The following is a 20,250-nucleotide window of genomic DNA, read 5'->3' as shown; positions in this document are numbered from 1 at the left end:
TTCTTGCAGTCAGAATAAACCTGCTTTTCTCTTTGTCGGCAACAATAACTCATTTAACATTTTTCTAATTTCATATATATTTATCTCAAGAAATTGCTTTTTCCTTTGTCTTTTGGAAGAGTATATCAATATTCTAATGCAGTACAAGTTCATTCAGCTGCACACTTCTGGGACATTGATTATACTGGGATAATCAAAGCTGGTGATATAAAAGGGACGTTTTTGCAAGTGTGAGAAAGTTGCGGAGTTTGCATTAGAAATATTTTGGGCTGTCAGGTTCACATAATTGCCATTGTACTCTATACAAAACTGGTCTGTTGTACCCAAAAAAACCCCAGAGCCATTGCTGGGTGGGTGGATAATGGGGAGGACAGAATCTACTTTCCCCCACAGTAACATCCAGTGACAAGTCCTTGAACACGTGTGTGGGGATCAGAAGGTGCAGGGCATGAGTGGGACAATGAGGCAGGACCAGGCATCCTGTACTTCACATGAAGAGACCTTAACTATTGCAGATTGGTGTGCTGGAGTCTGTCTTAGAAGCAGGAAATACCGAGAAACAAGATTACATATTCTCGGGAAAACACTATAAACTGGTGGGAGTTATAACAGAGTCATGGCAATTTCCACTGGCTGATGAGATAGCTCAAGCTGCCCAGTTTATGCTTTCTGGTCAATGCTTAATTGCCTTCAGGAAGTTCTTCCCAAAGGACAATAAATTTATATTCATATGATTTACGTGTATAGATATATATATGCACAAGGTCATAGACATGCCTATATACATAGGAACTGATGTTTAAAAAAACTGTTGTCTTATTTCTTTCTCCAATATCTATGTAAAAAAAATCCTTGTGAAACCACAGGGTAATGAATCACTAAGCAGTACAATGAGAAAGGCCAATAAGCAATATTACCAAGAGGAGAGAAATAATTCTTGCTCTTACAGACCTTTCTGGTATTCCCTGCCATCAGAATACTCCCTCTCATTAATTAGCAAAGTGAATTATCCGGCTTATGAATTGTGGTTTGAAAAGAACAGCTTAAAGCAGCAAGATTTATTAGCAAAGAAAACTAAGGGTTGGAATAAGCTGATTTCATAGACTTGTTTTCTAAATGGGAAGCATTATTAAATCATCATAATAAAATTAAGCAATTATTTCACTATGACACCAAGTACCACAAAAGGGAAAAACAGCTTGGTGTCCTACTAACTAAATAAAGGCCAGTAGGGGTATGAAGACAAGAACAAAATTAATTTCTCTGAGTAAATACAAGCCGGGAGATATGGAGAAAACCACATCATCAAGGGGTGACATTTCTGTCTCTTTTATTTCTTTATAAATATCTCTGAAATTTATTTAAATTACTCAAATGGGAGGATCTATTCAATAATATCCTATATCATTCAGTAACAAATAATTACTGCCTTTTATTTAGACATTTCACATTATCACATACAGAACTTACACAATTGACCTCAACTCAGTATTTAAACTACATAAGTCTGAAATATGTTGTAGATCAGAAAAAAAAATCACTCTTGTATCCTTAACTTTGACTCAAGGGGAACATTACTGAGAAAGTCACAACAAGGTGGCATCCTTAATACATAATAATGACACATTCAGGAAATACACCATTATTTATACATGTGACGTGCTGTAAATTGCTTCCATCATCAGAACTAATTGTAGTGATTATTAATGCAGTGTTATGAACTGTCAGAATTGCTGTTTGTAATTACATTTGTGCAAATGCTTCATTACCTGCCTAATGAATTTGGCATATATGCACATGTAAACCCCTGTTTTTGTTAACATAATGAAGGGCATTTTTTCCCCTTAGCTACTGATGTGGAACTGGTTTTACCTATATTACAAAGCTCAAGCATCCACTGCCAGTAAAAAACCCACAACCCCCCTTTGATATGGTTTATTTTCATACTCACCATCACATAATGCCAGCTACTTAAATAACAGCCTCAGGGAAAGAAGTGCATCCCCCTTATTCAGTATAAACATGTGGCTGAGTGGAAATTACCTTGATGTGTGGTTACCTGACCACTTCCTACCTTCCTGTGGGCCTCTGAGCAGTTGCTGAGGATGGTGATACAGATGGAGATCTCAGGTGCTGATCTGGAACCTTCCATTCCAGCCCCAAGGGCCAAACTTCAGCCTCCCAGGAACAGAAGTGTGAAAATTGCACAAGGGGAAACAGATGCTTTTAAGTTTTCCTTCTCTGGCATGCAGGTCAGAGGTCCCCTGTCAAAGAAAAAAGGAGTAACTTCTGCACCAGCAACAGGGAGTGTTGCTGAGGGCTGTGCCTGCCTCATCTGCCAAAAGGGAGCACTCACAAGGCTGCAGCTGGTAGCAGAGTGAGAAACAGGTTTCTAAAGAATACTGCCATTGGGTAGTATTTTTTTCAGTAATTCCCAGATGCAAAATTGTTGATAGTGACATTTTAGTTCCCAATGTCCCCTAGGAAAGGAAAACTGTTGGTTTGCTACTGTTGATTTGCTACTGAAACCAACAAAAACAGTCTTTACCTAGAAGCCTATAAATATTACTCAGATAACCACTATATCTTCTGTGCTAAGTCATCCACAGACTTTATCCCAAGTAGAGAATGCACTAGTTTTTAACATTTATTAAAAAGCCTTCAAACTATTTTGAAATTTTACACCATTTCCCAAAGAGTCATGTTTGAAACTGAAGTTTAATTTTTTTTGCCTCCATTATTTATAGTGTTAATGGAGAATTTTAGCAAGATGATATTCAGCACAGGCATTCATCTAGTTTTTAAATTATTCTGCATTTGCCTGTAAAACCTGCAGAAATTTATCCTTATGTCTCTGATATTTTTCTGTATTTTATCCTTTAGTTTAAGAAGTAATAAACAACAAAATTAATTTTGTTACCCTTGAAAATAATGATGTGTGGAGGGAACATCAGAGGGATCAACTCTTGTCTTTCAAAAGAAAATAGATCATCCTGAGCTGAACAACATGTAGCAGAATCAGGGCCAAGGTAAAGGATTTTATATCTGACAAAAAAACCTCCTTAAATCAGAATACTGATTTCAACCATGAAAAAATACAACACAAGTTTCTACCCTGAATAAAACCACAAACCCATGAAATGTATTCCATCTGGATTAGGCATTCTTTGATTTTCTTATTGTAACTAAAAAAAAAAAAACAAAAAAAAACCAAAAAAAAAAAAACCAAAAAAACCCCAAGCTTAACCAGAAATATATTAAAGACAGTGTCCGCACAGGAATTTGTGGTAAGCCACAAACACCTATGGCTCAGAATAGTGGGTGAGAAAAGAGAATTCTCTAAAGTGCAAAGCTTAGAAATTATTTAATTCAAAAATATACAAATATATTCTTTCACTAACCACAGACTGAAACAGGACAACAATGTATATGAACCACCTTTATTAAAAACTTAGTCTAAATTTTTCAGCTTTCCCTTAAAAGTATTATAATAGTCAGTTATAAAAAAATGGAAAAAAGAACAGAGTGCTGTATTAATAGTCAGCTGCTCAGCCACAAAACCGCAGTTATTCCTTTCTCACAAATATCTTTCCAAATCATCCTACACCATCAAAATCAATCCATTTGTAGCTCTGACACAATTTTTTTTTTCCCTATTTTTTTCTTTTATTTTTCCCCTGGCATTGACTAGTATTCCTTTCTAAAGGAGCTCTTACCCTTTTCACATCCCAGCTCTGCCCTCATGTGTGCTGTGCTGCAGCAGCTCCATGAGAATACCCTGCTGGAAGGCGAAATGTGCAGTTAGGGCTGCCTTCATCATGGTCTGCTGTGCTGATGAGAACAAGCTGACTGCTCCAGCACTGCCACTGCTGCAGGGAAACTGACTCACAGTGGGCTTGAAGATCTTTCTGCAAGTTCCTGGGGTAGCACACAGGGATAACCAGGGATCTGGAGAGAAGGAGACTGCACACTACCTGTGACATGCCTGTTCTACACATTCTCATGTCTTCTTTCTCCTCCTTCTTCTTTCTACCCACCAAGCAGAACTTTACACAGGGAAAGAGCAAAAGACAAAACAAACAGCACATAACCCTTACTCTTTAATTCCTTTCCTTATGCCTGACTGCAGGAACCCATACAGAGGGTACTGGGCCATTGCCTGAACACCCAGGTTTGTAAATCCACTCTGTGGGAGAGTGGTCATGACCATGCATTTAGGCAAATTTAGAACAGAGCAAAATATGTGAGTACCATTGAATGAAAGAGCTCCAACTTTAGAGCATGCACAGTTGTTTGTTTTTTTCCATAAGTGCACCACTGGCTAAAGCTGGTGCAATAAATACTCTTTCTATCTTTGCATGCATACCTGTGCATGTCTACATTGAATAGTACAAATGTTTGTGTTATTGCCACACCTTTCCTTCTGCCCAACGCTGATGGGAAACAGAGGCAGTGCAGGGCACAGAGGGCTGGCACCCTGCAGCTGTTAGGTTAGTTGGGAAACACAAGGGTCCCAAGTCCTGGCCTCCCGCTCAATGGTCATCAATGCTACTACTTGTCCCCACAGGGAAAGGAGTAATTAAAGCAAACAAAAGGGAAAAAAAATTAGTTTACTTTTACCTGGTCAAAACCATGGAGAGCAGCATGGAAATTAGCCAGCATCCTTGTAGGAGGTTCACCAGTCATTTCAGTTGAATTTTCTAGTTCCTTGGGGAATTATGTACTTTTCTGTTGTTCGAGTTGGCTTAGCACTGATAAAGACACAGAGATCAGGATGACATAATGTATTGCTCAAGGAGTTTGTGCAAGGTTTTGAACCACTCAGCTACTTAGATGAATATTCCATTGAAAAACAGCCAATATGGTTATTTTACAAAACCAAATAAATTTGTTTTCCTTAAGGCATTGTTATTGTGACTTCTTAATGAGGTAACAGTTAAGTCATTGTCATTTCTTGGTATGTATTGAGGTTTCACCATTAGCTTCTAAAATTTGATTCTGAAGCTAATGAAAATATTATAAACTCAGGGTTAAGTAATTTGTGGTTGTGGGTGTTATGACATACAAAGACAAGCATAGCTCAGAAGACACCTGGACTGTCTTTAATTTCTTGCAGAACTGGGACCTAGGTATGTCTAAGACATACCAGGAAGAAGACAGAAGTGCTAGACAGAAAAGTGGTTCCAGCTATCCTGCTGCTTAGGAAATATGTTTTAGACTACTTCAGGGTGTAGCTGTCCTTAAATTTCTAAATACATGAAGACAGTGGAAGGACACTGATAGATCAGAGAAAAGTGTTATAATGGAAAAGTATCTGCCTCCAAAGCACCCCCTGGTGAAAAACAGGAATATTGAGAAAGATTTAAAATGTGGCTGGGCTGAAGATGTTTTAAACACACCATCAGCCCACACTCTGCATTTCTTTGCTACAGTACTAACATTTCAACTCAAATTGCAGCTCATCCACGAGCTTTTCTTTGGCCCTTCACTGACGTGCCAGAACATCCTGATTGTGCTGGCAATCTCCGTGCAGCACAGGAGGAATTACAGCCAAAGAATACAACATGTCACTCACACCCTGGCTGCTGCATCGCTTTATTATGAGGTCTGCTGGGGGAATATTCCCAAACTGTCCCTCACCATGTGGAAAAAGGAATAGAGGGATGGAAAGAAAGGGAGATTTTTATATCACATGACATGATTGCATTCTGTCAGCACTGGATTGTCATATAGGCTGCATCCATTGAATTAAAAGTGCAAGTGATTAAAGCCTTAATATAATAACAAAATAAACATTCAATGTATCAGATATCTGAATTTGAGATATTAACTATGAGCGACAGAAGAGTGCAACCTGACACAAAAAACCTGAAGCCAGTCCTTCTTCTGCCATTTTGCCAACCACTGTGCCAACTGCCTTTGCAAGATCTGAAGCCAAAGTAATTTTTAAAGTCAGAATCACAGGGGCACATTGGTTTGTTTTTTTCTTTTTAATATTTAATTATGTACTCTCTAGCCTCCAATAAAATCCATAGTAAAATACCTCATCTTTTTACTTCAAAATTTTTTGAAATATAAGCTTACAGGATTTTTAGGCCCAAAAGCAGAAGACTAAATCTTGAGAAACACTGACTGCATCCAAGTCCCAATAGCTCTAGCTAGTTTAGAGCCATTTGGGATTTGGCCCAACATATTAATGAAATTTCCTTTCAGACTTCCCACAAACCTTCACTATCAAAAACCTTTACATCAAAATTGTTGCCTCTCTCCTCCCTCAAAAGCCAGGCATAACAGGCTGGAAAATGGAGCAGGTCTGTATTACCAGAAGCTCCTCAGAATTTCCTCATCCATCCCTGCAGCTTCAGGCACAACACTGCCTCTGCCATCTCCCATTATTTCATTCTGCCCCCAGAGCAGCTGAGAACCCTCACATCCCCCGAAAACCAGGATGATTCTTCCCTTCACAACATTTCTATGCAGGGTTATTCTCAGACTGGAATGATTAGCTCACTCACAAAGATCTATGGTCAAGCACACTTCCAGTTTCATTGCTGACGAAGGGGGCAGTTTACGCATGCTCCCACAGCGCCCAGCACACCAGGGCCCCTCATTAATCCCATGGTGGTTTTGTTTCATCTGGCAGTAAATGCTGACTCCAACACATCTCTTCATTTGTTGCAGGCAGCCTGGTTGGCAGACAAAGCAGGCTGCTGAGGTTAAACCAGGAGAGGAGAGAACCACCCCACTCCCATAGCCACCTTAATGTCAAGGCCTGGAGCATGCACTTGTCATTTGGCTTCAGGGCTGACAGGCTGTCACACACAAACATCGGCTATTGAGCATAAAACACTGGGGAGGGAGCATCTTTTTTCAGTGGCATTTATGGTTGCTGTGTTCCTGTTCACTCTGTTACTGTGCTGGGAAACAACGGCTTGCCAGGGCATCCCACGGATCTCTTTGTCCACTGCAGAGCGGGTTCTTGGTCCATACAAAGCTGGCCAAAGCCGTGGCTGCTATCTCAGAAAAGCAGCACTCCAGGACTAATTATACAGCTTCCCCAGGGACAGCCAGACCCATTTCATTAAAGTCTCCATTGTGGCCTGCTCAATGGAATAAGAGCTCTTAATTAGGCGGGGGAAGGATGTGCCTGAGGGCAGTCCTACCCGCCCACCAGGGGCTTTCTGTGTTATCTCTCCTGCTCCTTCTGGGAGAGCGCACTGTTCAGCAAAAAGTGACATAAACCCTATTAATACGATGTTTATCCTGTTACAACCAAAAGCAAAAGCAAATGCAAACAGAACAAGATTATTTGCTTAGAACTATTACTGTTTAGAACTTTTGATGTAATCCACCGCATATTTTGTGTTCTGGGAACATCCCCCCAGATGAGGAGGTATTCCCCATCAGAGAGGCAGTTTGACACCCACTTGGAAAAGAACCCAATGGCCATGTGGGGCAGCTTTCTTGAGTGCCTCCTTTGCTACCATCTCCTGCTTTTGTCCTAGAGACATCTTACAAAATCTTCCAGGGTCTGTAGTGAACCCGAGCTTTTTGCCTGCAATAGAAATAATTGGGGAAGGGTGAGTGATGGAGGGGGAGGAGATGGGAAAATTAGCAGAGCAAAAAGGAAAAAGAATGATAATGCCCCCATTAATTTCACTATCACTTGTGCAATGCATATTACTTCCTCTGAAGCACTTCACTAAACCCTTACAATTTCAACAAGCAAAATTGCGAGCTCTCAACAGTGGCCTTATTGCTGGTATTAGAAAAAGCCTGCAGAAATCTGTTCCCTTGGTTTTAAGATAATGAACCTTTTGACATTTTGATAGATGCTCAGCATTGTTACTGAGCTTTAGAAACTCTTATGGGGGGTACAGAGCAATTCCCTCATGAAAAAGGGAGCAACATGTGGTAGATATCACATCAGTTTTTTAACTGATTGGTTCAGTGGGTAAATGCACAAGCCTCTCACCTTGTGGGGCCTGAGCTTAAATTGAGCACAGTGAGGTCACAGCTGTATTAACCTGGTATTCTCACTATTGTCTGTGGGGAATAGTAATCCTACATATAAAGCCTCAGAGCCCTATACAATTGAATATAGTTTGTATAATGACCATTATTTAGACACAGGGGGCACAAGATTACATGAGCATGGAGAAAATTGCCCTCTGGCCCTCATCTAGTCAAAAGGTAGAAAACAGCACAAAGGAAACCTGCATTATGCCAAGCAGAGGAATGCTCTAAAAATTTCTTCATACTGTAGTGCTTATGGCCTTACACTTTTCATCCATCCCATTGCAATGAATATGGTTGGGGTGGAAGAAACTTTGGAACTTGAATCTTCTGCCGAAAACAAACTATGCCAAATTTCCCAACAGCAGTGCATATCCCATCCCAGTGACAGATGAAACCAGAAGGCTTTGTTCTGTCCAGTAAAGAAAATATAACTACACATAGACTTCTATAAGCACATACACACAAGCATATAACCATACACCAGTTTATCCACATTTCTAGCCCTGTATGCCCAATTTCACTTTCGAGCTCAATTGTTCTTACTTTAATGGGGAACAGTTAAGTGGTCCTTGAACCAGAAGCAAATAAGAGGCTTATGTAGAGTCTCATGATCTTCAAGTGGGCCTAGTCCTGAAGACAGAATGAAAAACACAGGAGTGGCTGGACTGCTCTCTTCTTAGCATTTTCTAAATCCATCGTTGTGCTTTTTGTGTACCTTGAAACAAGATTTTTCTCCACACAACTTCTATACATGAAAAAACATCTGCTAACACAAAAGATGTGCCTTGATAAGTACTTCAGGTCTGCACCATTCTCAGACTTGAGCTTATCTGAGACTGATGGTCATTTCATCAGAGAAATCATCAGGAGAGAGAACTGAAGGCAAGAAGGGAAGCAGGTGGGGAAGCAAGAGAGAAGATGATTTTTCCCATTTCCCTGCAGAATAGTGACCATATGACAGAAGAGAGAAACTTCTGAATAAAAAGCACCTCATTACATGCAAGAAATACTGTCACATAAAGCTGGGGCAGTTGGGCAAAATAAATACGTAGGACTAAGCTTGCCTTCTCAGAAGTCATGTAAAAATGGTGACTGTGGGATGTGGAGCAACAGGTCTATAGGACCATTGCTTGGGACTGAAAGACAAAACCAGCACAACTGGAAAACAAATGTGTCAGTATTCACAGCTGAAGGCATACAGAGTCCTTCTTGGTATCATAGAACTTTCAAAAGGGAGATTTGAAAAATTGTCATCCTGTGGGGTTACCTACCAGCTCTAATACCATAATGAGAACTAACACTGAAAAATACATTTATAGTTGTTAAGAGGATAGCTTACTGGATGTCTGTTTATCAATTACTGTTCTCCTCAGGGATCTATATTCAGTCTGAAAGAAATCACAATCACAGCTCTCCAAATATGCTCCTGTTTTACCACACCACCTTTTCATAAACTTTTCATCAGGAGAACAGGCTGTGAAGGACCACAGTAATGGATCTCAAATTCTGGTTGACCACCCAGTTCTTGAAGTTATTTACTTGCTTCTTAAGAGCTGGATTTGTCATGCAAGGCATTACTCTCACACACACCTTGCCCTGAAAAATGAACCCTCAGATTTCCTACCTCAGAGCAATACAACATTCTGTCCTGGATAGCCTTACTAGTTTCTGAAAAGAGCTTTTTTTCTCCTTTTCTGGATATGTTGAGTCCACTCACTTCTTCCATTTCTTGGTGGATCTTTAAAAATCTTTATCTACCCCTCTGAACACATCCATCACTGCCATAGCCTGGAAACATGCCAAATGCAGATCTTGTACCTTTTGTATGATGACTGAAACAGGATGACACTGATAATTTTTGAGTATGCAAAAACCCCTAGTGCAACCAAGGGACTCAGGACTTGCCTTAAAATACTAAATTACATAAATAATACACAATTACATAAATAAGACACTAAATATATACGCACAACCACACATGCATAAAAAAATATTGGTAAGATATTTTGGTTGGTATTGCCATTGTCTGCTTACTGTTAAACATCTAGATATGACAAACTGGAAACCCTCTATGGGACATTTACTAAAGTAAGGAGTGGCAGGGAGTTAAAATTCTACTTTTAGGGGAGTGGACAAATCATGGTAGAACAGAATTTCCTCACAAGATACAGTACATGATGTTTAAGGGAAAAGGCACTCAAATAGTGAAGAAAATTCCACTTTGAAGACACCACTATTGCTACTAAAAAATTATGAGAGAATGCATGACTTTATCTGAAAGTGTCTAGGTGAGGCACGTGTCCAGAAATAATAACAAAAAAGATATAGAACTGAAAAGCAATTTTCCCAAACTACTCCAATGATACTCCATGGAGGTGTAGTTAAAATGTCAACAGGATTCTTTTGTGTTCAACTCTGAAGTGAAAAAGGAAATGCAATTCAAGGAGTCCTATCTCTTTACTATTTAGAAGAACCATGACAGCACACAAAATTGAAAAAGGTCATCAGAATTGCTTCAAAGACACCTCTGACTCCCAGTGCACCTGAGCCCTGACTTTTTCTAGGGCATATAGTTACTAAAATAAAAAGGAAAAGCAATGGCCTGAATATTATTTGGATATGTAATATTTACTTCTTATACAGCAGATCAATTTCAACTCTAATTATCTAAATGCAAGCAGCTAAGTCATGCTGTTTATCCTGAACCTAGCTTTATGAAGATATTGCAGCATTTTAAATGAAAATAATTACATTATAGCATCTCTGGAACTTCTGCAATTTTTGTTGATACTGAAGTAGCAGAAACCCTGTGTAAAAAACCACACAACCACAGGGTTTGGGCACAGGCATGAGCTTCCAGAGGAGAAACAGTAAATCCAGTTAATGTCATCATCACCAATATGAAAATTTCTCCTCACCTGAAAAGCCATTTTGGCCAGGAAAATGAGCTTATAATTTTCAAAAATCCTTGGCTTGTGAAAAGAAAGGTCAAATATGTGACAGCTTCTTTTAGGTTAGAGATACAACACTGAATATCTCCTGATTTTTCAACCTATTTAATTTCTTTGTGGCAGATGCATTGAAGGCCTGAGAGTTAGTACATTTATTTTTATTTATTTGAATTTTGCTTTTTTTGCTTTACTACTCATAAGATAATTGGTTTCCTACTGTAGGCTCCCATAAAGAGCTGACCCAAGCAGTGTAAAATGCAAGATGCTGTAAAGAGGCTTTTAAGGGAAATTTTCAGCAAACCAGGGGTGAGGGCTGCAAACAGCAATACTCTTCTGCTTCCTTATTTATCTCAGCATGGAGACTGTCTCACTTGAACAAGCTGGTAATTTTAGAGTGGGTGATCTCCCTTACTCGCTGCATTAGATCGTTTGGTAGGTTTACGACGGGGAATTGTTTACACAGAATTCCTCCAAAGTCTTCCTTCCTGGCCCTGTGGGATGGCTTAACAGTAGGAAGGTGAACTTCTGCAAGCACAGTCAGAGAGCAGTGTCAGAATGGAGGCAGCCAACAGAGACCCGTGGGGACTCACTGTGGTGCAGACCAGCAGGAGATCGCATCGTGTTCTCTTCTCTCCCACACGCAGCCCTGCCAATGTAAACATCTGGTACTAGCAACAACTAATGTATCAGGCATCACTGCTGGAGGCACAATTCTGTTTCTTGCACTTTGCAAAAAAAAATTGAGAGACATTTCTACCTTCAGCGGAAGGTGGTAGATGGGGTTGGCACTGCCCAGGCTGACACTCCCGGAGTAAGGAGCGGATGCTCTTCCAGCTGTCAGTCTGTAATGCTCTCTTGTCCTGTCACTCTGAGCTTTATTTTCTTTGGCTTCAGCTATCTGAACGGTGACAGCTGTCCTGTTTATTTTTAATGTCTCATAATTATCCTGCACAATTACCAAAATATTCCTATACATACAGAAAAGAATATGGATATACTCTAGAAAACTGACTTTATTTCAGGCAGTAGCAAATATTTGAAGTAAGTAAAGTTCTTATCTTAGACAAGCATTAGGGAATAACTGTCCTCTGCAGAAATATGCCTGTTTACCTGGGAAAACATGACAATCATATATTAGTACATTTGTTCAAATTTCATGTTGGTATTTATTATTTTTATGAATACTAATTCAAACACCTAAAAAAAAATCAAAAATGTGACAACTACATATTATAGATATGAAAATGCGAATATGGAGAGGACAGTCCTTTCTGGAAAGGCAGTAATTTGACTATTCCTATTCTACCTCATAGAAATGCTACACTTAAAAAATAATAATAGAATAATAACAATAGGCATTTTACAGGTCACTTTAAGTTGTTAGAAACAGTTCAATTGTTACTGCCTTGTGCTGTATTTCTGGTGCAGTTGACTTTGCTGATTTGATTTTCTTTACAAGTTCACTGTGGTCTAACAGACTGCCCTAGCAGTTGACAGGCTGTCATCCTCCAGCTGCCTGAGCTCAATCATAAAACCCTTCTGGCTTCTTGGTGAGGGTTGACAAGCAGAGGGAAAAATACCATTGTGTTTAAACAACCACAGCAAGAAATAATGTTTTATAGCAGTTGTGAGCTATATTCTCTGTTTAATTACATCAGTTGATTTGCTTTAATTTCTGAAAGGCCAGTTTGCCTTCCGTCCCAGTGTACTAGATCTGAGGTTCTGCACACCCAAAGTGAGAAGGTTTAGGCTGTCATGCACTAGAACTTTATCTGTGTTCTAGTGCTCTTCCTCCTGACACTACACAAAAAGACTGTGATCTTGTCAGGGATGGCCACTTGTAATCTATGTGGCAGCTGAGAAAACCAGAGACTAGCACAAGGCTGAAGAACCTCACTTTGGCAGCAAACAGAGTGGGAAAACTTTGTCATAGTCTGCTCTGCTGGACTGACCTTCTGACCGTGCAAGAGCTTGACTGGTCTTGTGGGGAGCTCTCAGTGAGACTCACACCAAAACCCCGGGTGGTACAGGCCTTGTAAGCATGCAGCCCCAGGTGGAGCAATGTGCAGATGCAGAGGTAAATGGACAGCTGTTTTCAGATCTCATTCCCAAGTACATGGCTTTCATTCTTCAAGGGGTGATTAAACTCCCTGACCCAGTTTGCCCTTGCATAAAGCAGGAGTACCTCAAACAGGTGGAGCAAATCTTTGTGGACTAAGTTAGTTAATTACATGAGATAACTGGAAAGACACGCTAGAGAAATAGGAGGTATTTTTGCTATTAATTTCACACCCCTAAGTATTTTCTTTTCATGTTTTATCTCATAGATTACATCCTGTCCAAAGTCCTTCCTATAACCACATAAAAGCATTTCTCCTCATACTATACTATGTATTGGTGTGACTGCAGCAGCCACTGAACTGCATCCCTGCAGGAATAAATTGTGATTTATTAACCAAATGCTCTAGCTCCTCACAGTGCCATTATATCCTTGTACAGACTGGCATGGAATTTTATTTACAGTTTTTGGCTCAAGATCGCCGAAGCACAAAGCACTGCAGAGGGCTCTAAACCTGCTCTGTAAATTAAATGCAAGGCACAGAGCAAACCAAGTAGTAGAGAGAAGTGTGGGAATAATATCAAAATAAATTTAATTTCTAGCAGAGCTTTAGGTCAAGACAAGCCCTTTGGGAGCACAGATTTAAACAAATCAGTGAAAGAACCTTCTACACTTTCCGGACTCTTAAAATCTTTCTAATATGGGCTTCTAACAATTACAGTACAGTGGATGCAAATGGAAATATTAATTCTTGACTTAAAATTCCAGAGCAGGCAACAGACAAATCAAAATATAGTCCTTACCTTATGTTTTTTTGAGTCTTGCATTAACAACCTCAGCCAACAGCTGGTCTTTCAGCCTGTCCCTGGTGACAGCGAAATTAATGAAGGTGGTCTGAGCCTGCAGTCGTGGCTTGTAAGTGAGGGTTAACCAGTTTAGTGTGAAGGATGAGATGAAAATTCTTTTAGAATTCACATTTTTTGTCTTCAATCTTGGTGCATCTGGGAAAGAATAAAAGGCACAAGAATGGGGATCTCACTAAATTAAAACCTCATAGGTATCTCAGATTGCAAACAATGTGTACTGTATGATCTTAGCAGCATAGCAAATCCACACAAGCCAAACTTAAGGTGCCTGAAACTTAAGAAACAAAATGAGGATGATTGAACACACCAAAAGTATAAGTTGAATACACAGAATATTTCTTAATTTTTGTCGTTTCATTTGTATAAACAGCAGACTCAGGGACATTATTCACTGCTGTACTGAAGAGTCTGTGGTTTAGGCATAAATGTCTATCATCATAACTTACCAGAAATTTAGGAAAGTTTTCAAACAAATGCCAATGTGATAGTTGTTAGTTTTTACTATAATTTCCTTAAATATATATCTTAAAAAACTAAGCAGGGACATGTATTTATAAGAAATGGATAGACTAGAGGAGAGGGAATGGCTGGCAACTGAAACAAATAAAATAATGATTTTTAAGGTAATATGCTAAGTGTTTCATTCCAAATTAATTATTTGTTGGATGAAAGAATGAGTTATCCTAGGTTCACCTTTTATTTACTGGAATCCCTTACTGAAGAGCTGTCATTACCTGATCCCTTCATCCCTTCAGTAAGGGGTGAAGCCTGTCACTGCCACTCTGTGCCATTTTGAGGCCCAGCAGGGAGGCAACATGAAGTTCACCTATTTCAGTGGCATAGCACCAAAAAAAAATTGAAAATAACTTGTAGATTACAGTGTGTGCCATGTGTCTGGTCTGGGGTGACCCAGTGACACAACTCTTTGTCATTGACTTGCCCAGTGAACAGCGTGTCAATTTTCAGGATTCACTTTCCACACAAGCCTAAATCCAGTATTTTCTGTACAGCAATGGTTTTGAATGTTCTCTGCCAAGAAAGGAGATTCAAATATTAGTAATAAAAATCTGTTTAGAAAAGGGCTAATAGAACATTCATAACATGGAACATTTATGACATGAACTCTTCATAAAATTCAAATTGGCATTTGTTAATTCAATTTTCAAACTGATTGCATTAACATAGATACTAAACACTTGAATGAGATTTATAAAAGTCACATCAGGACATGAATAAAAGAAGTACTTTCTGTAGAAATTTTAGCATTGTTTTGTTTCTAGGCTATCACAGGGCATTGCCAGAGCCAGAAACACAGGTTTCAGTGCTTAAAAACCTTGCCTGCTTCTGACATGTCCTTACCTATAAGATATAGGCTAAGCATAATGGTGTGCTGAGACCCTTCTGCATTTCACCAGGGAGAAGGAAGAAAAGAGAGCTGCTTATGATATACTTTAAGTGAATTCCTGAAGGAAACTACTATGTCTAGTGTTGGGAAACCCATGATTCTACAAAACTCAACATCAGACATGTATATTGTATAATACTGCCATGCAAACTACTGGAGATGGGTTTTCCAGGCTTATGCTTGTGTAATACTGCAATAATTTAGCCATATGACCACATGTCCTTCAGATTATACAGCCTCTCTGAGGTGGACATGAATTCACTGTCCAGTTCTGCAACATGGTCTCTCCACAGCCTTCAAAACTGACTGCAGCTGGAAGGAACAAAACTGTAAAGCTTGACATGGAGATCATGATTTTGCTTTGCTTTCAAGACACACACACACACACACTGATGAAACAAGAGATCTGACAAAAGACACTTTCTTCAGTTTACTTTGTCAGAAGAACAACCTTTGCTAAGGAAGTCATGCTATGTTTCAGAACATCTATGAGGAAATATAACAAGTTTTAGAGTCCTGGATTAAGAGATTTCCTTTAGGAGTTCTCAATTCACAGAAGCAATAAATAACCAATTTCTGTGATTATCACCTATGAAAGGCAAAACCTACATAATGACTTGGTGGGTTTTATTACTGCAGCTGTTGTAGGTTTTCTGTTAATTACAGATTTGGGAAAAAGAAATGTTTTGTTATTGCTCTTGCACTCTTCAAGAGTGTAAGCAGCAACGATAAACAGAGAGGTGGATAACCCAGTAGGACGACTTAATTTTTTTTCAGTAAAATGGCTCTGTTTAGAGTTTAATTCTGGATTATGAAGAAAAATTCTGTATTATGAAGAAATGCAGCAAAACAGGCATGAATAATGGAAGTTCATGACAGAAGGAATATCAAAAAACAGTCACCAAAGAAATTTCTAAAGACAAGTTCTATTTTGGCAATGTTTTCTTCATAATGTCCTATTCCCTTACCCGCAGCAGATAGAATGGATGGAACTAAAGCACCACTCTACCCAGAAATAGACACAGCATCTTTCATGTGAGTCCCAGCTCCCTGGTATTTAAGAACAAACAAAGTAAATTAAAAAGAGATTGTTCCCCACTAGTTTTTTTTCCTGTTGAAATTCTCATAGATTTTGAAAATAAAGTATATTAAGGGATTAAAAAAGGATTTAAAAAGCTTTAAAAAAACTGTATATGCCTTGAGCAAAAACTATATTTAGCCAAAGCAAATATAAAAACAAATAAATTCCAGGAGATAACATGAGCAATCAGCTATGAGAAGACTGGGACTTGTGTAACATCTTGTCTGATCTGTCAGTCTTGATTGATTGACACAAAGATCTGCTATTCCCTTGTGTATGTTCTGCCTTAGGTAACAATGCCTAGGTCTTGCAAAGGCAGGAATTCATGAAGGGGAGAAATTTTGAATATAGGAACAAGGCTTCATATAATGCAATGGCTTGAGAGTTTATGCAACATCTTTTCTTATGGGACACTCTCATGCAACACAAAATTAAAGCACACCTTTCAGGACAGCAGTTCTCCAAAACAGACCATAACTCTACATGGTAAAATGGTGGGATAGCTTCCTGTAGCGAGATGTTTTGGATCAGCTCAGCAAGAATGAAATAAGTGATAAATTTTTGGACTGGAAAGTACAGGGAAACAATATTTTCCAATGGGAAGAAAGAGGGATAAACACATTTTCCAGAGGAGCTTTCATTCAGTTCCTGCTGCTTAAAATTAAAAGCTTCTGGAACCAACTTGCAAACCCCAACGAGTAATGTAGAGAACGAAGCTGAATAAATCAGGTGAAAACAAGCACAGAATGGAGCTGTTACCAGGCAATCTCAGTAGGCAAACTGTGCAAGTTGGTCAAACTAGTTCAGTGGGAAAAGCACTGCCTTGAAGCTGCACAGCTGACAAGATGTTCAAGGCAAGGGAAGCTTCTCCCTGTGGAGAAAATGAGCAAATTTTCTTGCTGTTTCATGAATAATAGTCGTGCCTCATAAGAATGGAAACTTGTTCATACAAGCTATATTTGCACATAAATCAAACTTCAAGACATCTTAAAAAACCTCTTAATAACCTAATCTTGCAGCTGAAGACACATGACTACCTCTTTGTGACTGTGCAAAGGAGTTCAGCAAGGGTAACACCTCGTGCAAATGCAAATAGGAGCCTTATGAACAATGAATTTATTCCTCTGTCTCCTCTCCTATGAGCCAAAATAACATTGATCTGCCATAGTTAATGCTCCCAGCCAGTGATTTCCAAAAGAGAGGTGCTGGGGAAACAGGATAGCACACGCACAGGTAAAAATTCAAATATTAAGGACCATCCATACCAAACTTACACAATGCACAGTTTCTTTGATAGCAGGTGAAGGCCAAAACCCAACACCACATAGAGTTGTACCTGTTTACTTTTATGCCTTGGTTTATCTGCTCAAAAAAAATCTAAGTATTTTCATCTTGTGTAATTTTTGCCTACGTTGCTAATTTGTTGTACCCAAATTTTACTTATTTTTTGTCTTGTAGCTGTCATGCCATAAAGCTATGTACTACAACTGATATTTTCTTAAATTGTTTTATTAATTTTTTTTTCTTTTCTCTTCCTTCTCAAAGCAAATATCTTGAAATATTTTAACAAAAATCTGAACATTTTGAAGCAGTTTTGAACATACAGGCACAGTCTAAAGGGCATTAGAAACAACTGAGCAGTTTTGTAGTTCCAAAATTGAAAATAAAAATGTTTCCAAATTTGAACACCCAAAATTTGCTAGGCTTCTAAATATGTACTAAGGCACTTAAGCATGAAGTCTGCTTTTCAGAGATAACAAGTACCTTTAGTTCACCCTATTGTGAGCTGGTTTTGAGTAAAATATAAATTTATTCATTTGAAGTTCTCCAAGGCTGAGAATTTCTTTTGCAGGCTTCATTTAGAAACCAAGAGCTGGTGTTGCAGAGTATCCAGGAGTGCAACATAAGAACCATCTTGCAAAGAAGGAAGGGGAGAGGTACTCTTGTGATGTGGTTCACAGATCAGCAAGTTCTCTAATAAACAGGCTAGTAAATTTGCTTTGCAAGGAATACAAGTTGATAAATCTCCCTAGCTATACTTTCTGTCGATTGATATGATAAGATATATTTTACTTAAAATTAGGATTGTCTGAAGCTCAGTGGATTTAATTATTTGTAATTATCCAGTTGTTGTCAGTATGTGGCCATTTTATGACAGTGGTATCTACTGTGTGGGTCAGGTTCAACTGTACATCTTTTCAAACACAGAATTAATGTACTATTGATGAAACCATTACTAGAACCAAATTAAAGTCTGGGCTGATGTATTGGTCCATGGGGTGCTGTCAGACATGAAAGGAGTAATTAGTATTCATTACTTCATACTCTGCAACATTCCAATTATTAATGAACTTCAACTGCTGGACTGCACCATATCTATCACAAATACCTTCCTAGCCTTTCTTTATTAGGAAGAAAAAATTCAAAGTACCTGACAGAACTACTAAAATGAAAAAAATAACAGAAATTAATCAAGAATGAGGCAAACTCTGCTTATTTGGAAATAAATGAGGTATATATAGTACAATATATAGTACATATATATAGTACATATATATATATATATACACACCACAATATATATGAGTACATATATATTGTGGTATATATATATATATTTATTTATAATATATATATATATATATATATATATATATTTATACACATACAGGCACATGTACCCCTCAAAGGTGACTTGTGCACCTTCAATCAGGCACAGAATGCCATGTAAATATTCAGCAGAATAATCTGTTTTTAATAGTTTCATATGTTTGCTTTTTTGGCCACCATACACAGCTTCATTGTGCTATGTGGAACCCTTTGCTAAATAAATGCAAAGCTATGTTGCTGTGACCCTTGTCCTTTTCAATTCAACTTTTCTGTTATTTCACAACACTTCACATCCTCCCATTGCTTAAAAGTCTGTTACCTTGTGAAGATTCTGACATCTCTCTTAGACCAGTATAATACCAATTTTCAGTAAAGTTCCTTCACTATGGATTCTGAAAAGCAAGCTGTATGCTCTAACTCTGAAGCACTTCAAATACAGCTACAGAGAAATGCAACAAAGGGTTATCATTCCAAGGTCTCACAGCGTAGGGCAAGAGTGCATCTTCCAGGAGCTCCATGTATACAAGGAGATTTGAGCTGTTTTTTACTGCTTGGATTTACTGTACAGGCACCAATGCCTGAAATAGAGGGTGGGAGGAAGGGAGAAAAATCTCGGGTAATCTGTGCAAAATAAGATAACTTCTTTATTTATAATTTTTTACATATTTTCACTTTCAATAAAGTGAAGCTGTGCAAGCACCCTAACCACTCTTTGACTAACATGTGAGATCCATCCAGAAATGCCCCAGGAGTATGTCCGCCTTTATATCAGAATAAAGATCATATTCTCCAACATGAAAAATCTAGCTTGTTGATGTGTTGCTTGCAAACAAAAATAGAAGAGAGGAACATTTTCAGACTTAAATTCATATTTGAGCAGAAACATGGCATTTCAGTTCATCAGATGAAATATTCAATGAGGTTTAATAAGTTTACTCTTGAGAAACCACTAATCAAGATTATTCTTCAGGCTGAGATCTGCATTGAGGACTCAACAATTTCATCTGAAGTTTTTGTGAAAAGTTGTGGAAGACATTACAGACTGAAATTCTCTTGCGCCTAGTACAAACTCCTTTATTTTCCTTATTATCACCATGAAAATGTGTATCTAAAAGGTACCTAAATAAGACCTTAAGAAATATTTTTAATGGCATTTTTTAAGTTTAGGGGGGAAACTGAGTAGGGATTAACACCACTGTGACATCTGCCACGATGAATTCGTGACCAGGATCAGCTGCACTGGTTTGATGCATGGGAGG

At 38.5% G+C, this 20,250-nt stretch overlaps 1 protein-coding gene across 28 annotated transcripts in view; it reads right to left on the bottom strand.

Annotated features, from left to right (window-relative positions):
* LOC106630213 (dynein axonemal heavy chain 11) overlaps window positions 1-20,250 on the bottom strand; it is a 137,465-nt gene that overhangs the window by 20,505 nt on the left and 96,710 nt on the right. For 24 of the 28 annotated variants that reach the window (XR_012579523.1, XR_012579509.1, XR_012579511.1 and 21 more), the window contains 3 exons: window positions 13,833-14,030; window positions 4,621-4,751; window positions 2,075-2,264 (listed from right to left, as the gene is read on the bottom strand). The gene's annotated coding sequence lies outside the window, so the exon portion shown is untranslated. Of the gene's footprint in view, window positions 1-2,074; window positions 2,265-3,974; window positions 4,047-4,620; window positions 4,752-13,832; window positions 14,031-14,629; window positions 14,925-16,268; window positions 16,351-17,140; window positions 17,253-20,250 lie in introns of all 28 variants that reach the window. The other 4 variants (XM_074537222.1, XR_012579496.1, XR_012579495.1 and 1 more) reach the window with 4 other exon arrangements.

The sequence above is a fragment of the Zonotrichia albicollis genome, chromosome 1 (genome assembly GCF_047830755.1).
Source record: "Zonotrichia albicollis isolate bZonAlb1 chromosome 1, bZonAlb1.hap1, whole genome shotgun sequence".
NCBI lineage: Eukaryota > Metazoa > Chordata > Aves > Passeriformes > Passerellidae > Zonotrichia > Zonotrichia albicollis.
Note: the sequence above shows the minus strand (reverse complement) of the source record. Positions and strands in the feature narration are given on the sequence as shown.